Genomic DNA, 3,228 nt, shown 5'->3' with positions numbered 1-3,228 from the left:
AGCTTCTGACGGACATTTTAAGGGGGCTGTGGTGTGTGTGTGCCACTTTAAGTTTCGTGAAAACGGACATCAGTTGATAAAAGTCACCAATCAAATTCAACTGAACCTGCAGCATCGTTCATTCCTCTTCATTTCTTTATCATGCACCTTTTATTAGACTGTTTTCATCCAATAAACTGGCCAAAAAAATGGTCTGCCACACCTGGTCGATAAAACAAAAGCAAAATGTTGATAAACTCTCTTTTCCTCCACGTCTCCCTCTCATTGATAGTGGACTTCCTCCATCTTGCTCAACACTCATCCATCATCCTGTCGCCGCTACTGTTTCTCATGCCCGTGTGCACTCAGTCATTCCCAGCCTGCCCAGCTCCGGCCCCTATATGGCGGGGCCATCCGGCAGGGGAGCCACAGGGTTAAATATACTCTGAGGCTCCAAGAATGCCAAACTGCTCCAGCTAACCTGCCAGAGAGAGTTGCACCGCTGAGCAGGGGGGGGGACGGACAATTAGTGAATGCGCTCATTGTCTTATTAGCATAAGCATTTTCTACAACAGCTCTTTTAAAAGAAAGTCCCATCTATGAAGTGCATTGGAATCCTAAAAATGTTCATCTACTTTTTTAAGGAAAATATGAACAACTCAAATTCTAATATTGCGTAGGCTATATTTCCCTTAAGTTTCCCTTATCTACCAGTTCTCACACTTGACTTTTTCTGTTTTGGAATTTCACAAACACTGACAAAAGAATCCCCAAAACGCAAGACAGTATGTTGTATAGCTGCATAAATGTATTTTGCATCATAAATATACATTCTTATTGTTATTTTACCATGACATAATTGCTCTCTCTGCAATGGTCGTACCCAGGTTTTTAGAAATGATGGGGTCATCCCAACGAAGCCCCAATGTAGATTGTTAAAGCCTTATCCATACTGCAATTGTTTGGGTGGTGTAAGTTGTACAACCTAAGAATCTAAAGATACTGTAAACATATTATACACAAGATCAAATGTAAGAGTCCAAATTCAAAAATAAAAGCAATGTCAGTGTGAACTGCACTTGTTAATACACCATACGTTCCAAAAAGGTCCCATTTATAGATTCTGTTAAACAAGTTAACGGCTTTTTAAGTAGTAGGCTAGTATGCAATTATTAGACAGCTTAAATACTCATTATGAAAAGAGCATCTGATATCAGTAGTTTGAACCCAATTTCAATTGGCTTTACTTTGACATTTCTGCGAACCCAAACAAGTTTTCACACTTCCACAAGTTATACATCAAAGAGATTTAAATGCGTAGAATTAGCAGCGCTGGAGCCGAGCCATTTATTGATGTCATAAGTCTTGTGCGGGCTGTGTAAACAACACGCGTTGGCTCTGCTTCGTTGCAAAGCCCAATCTGATCTTCTGAGGGGGAAGTGGCTCTTTAGTTTCTACACTCTCTTTGGACAAGCGCGAAGGGCTCCCTCAGCTTGAGATGTGGTGACATAACAGAGCAATTGGAGAACCTGGAGTGTGTCCTCACTTTGTGTTCTCAGGGAATCACTCACTTAAGAAGAGCGTCTGGCCTTGATTTACACCCAGAGACAGTTTCCGGGGCACGTGGCAGTGAAAGTGATAAAGTGGGTGCACGAGAGAACAAGAATCATGAGCTGGTGAAACGGAGAACACGCAGAACTCCGCCAAGACATTGTTAAGATGGCAGGAGATAAAAGTCTATGACACCTCTCAGAGCAGAGTTTCACATTTTGACGACACATTTTCAAAGCAATGAGAAAGAGTGTGAGTAACTCTAACACACATTGTGCCAGCAATACTGTTTTGCCCAAAACAATCATTTTCAAACTAATAAAATCTAATTTATTTCAGATATAATATTATCATTAATGGGAGACCACAATTACATGCACTTAAAAACAGATTACTCTCATAAGTGTAGAGAGATACGGTGTCGACAGACTTCATCGTTTGATTAGTCATAAGAATTCATAACTGTCATTACCTATTATGGATGCTGTTACTTTGAAGCTACTTTTTTAAAGGGGCCCTATTTTGCTAATTTTCAGGTTCATATTTGTATTTGTATTCCTCTACTGTGACATGTTTACATGCTATAATGTTCAAAAAGCTTTTTATTTTTCTCATACTGCCTGTGCTGCAGCACCTCTTTTCACCCTCTGTCTGAAACCAGAGCCCAGTCTGCTCCGATTGGTTAGCTGGCAAGCTCTGTTGTGATTGGTCAACTGCTTAGAGATGTCCCGCCCCTTAGCTTATCACGTACAATGGCTGAAGTCGAATAGTCCATTTAGCTTAGGAACCTTCCTAACGGAGTGAAATGACCCGGAAGTCCCTCAGTGGCAGCCATGATAAGTGCCGTTCGAATTCTCCAAATGAAAGGAAAGGAGGTTTCAAACTTCCTTTATAACCTCCTTTAGCTTAGGAACCACTGGACCTCCCTAACCGAAAGGAGAGGAGCAAATGCTGCCCCACAATGCCTTGCAGCCGCAGCATTTGCCGTCACACAACAGTCGGCCGTTCACGGAAACAACCGATTACGACCGAGAAATTATATCATGAAAGTTACGGTGCTTATTAAGCATTTTAAAACGTATGTGGCAACTTGCCAAAGTGGTTTGTTTTGAACGTTAATCAGTATTATAATCAAAAAGAGAAATATGAACGTTAGTTTTTACTGAAATGATCAAATAAAGTCAACATTTCATTTCATACTGAGCTGTGTGGGGTTTGTTCAACTTTTAAAAGGTGTTTGAATGGTGATGTACACAGTGATAGATGTGAAGGACTAACATTTGTAATAAATACATTTGTATTTATTTTAAGATCTTTTCATAGTTCATACAATCATATTGGGATCATTTGTATTAATGTGGACCGGAGGGAGAGGGTGACGAGCATAAGTTTCACTTTCCTTTTTTATTTCAATTCCATCTTTGTTCATGAAGAATATGTTTCTCTGTTGTCCACGTTCATAAAGTAGACCCTCCAGAAAAACGCGGGCAAAAATCCTTGATTATGCGGGCTAAATTCCTTGATTATGCGAGCTAAAATCCTTGATTATGCGATTAAACATGCAGAGTTTTTATGTGATCTTATGCGGTGAAATTGCGGGAAGTTGCGAAATATGCTGAAAGTTGCGAAATATGCTAAATATGCGGGGTAAAAGAATAACAATTTTTTTAAATATTGGGCTGTCTTATTTATTCTCTC

Source organism: Notothenia coriiceps, unplaced genomic scaffold (genome assembly GCF_000735185.1).
Source record: "Notothenia coriiceps isolate Sejong01 unplaced genomic scaffold, NC01 NC01_scaffold00000339, whole genome shotgun sequence".
Classification (NCBI taxonomy): domain Eukaryota; kingdom Metazoa; phylum Chordata; class Actinopteri; order Perciformes; family Nototheniidae; genus Notothenia; species Notothenia coriiceps.
The sequence above is the reverse complement of the archived record's forward strand: the minus strand, read 5'-3'. Positions refer to the sequence as shown.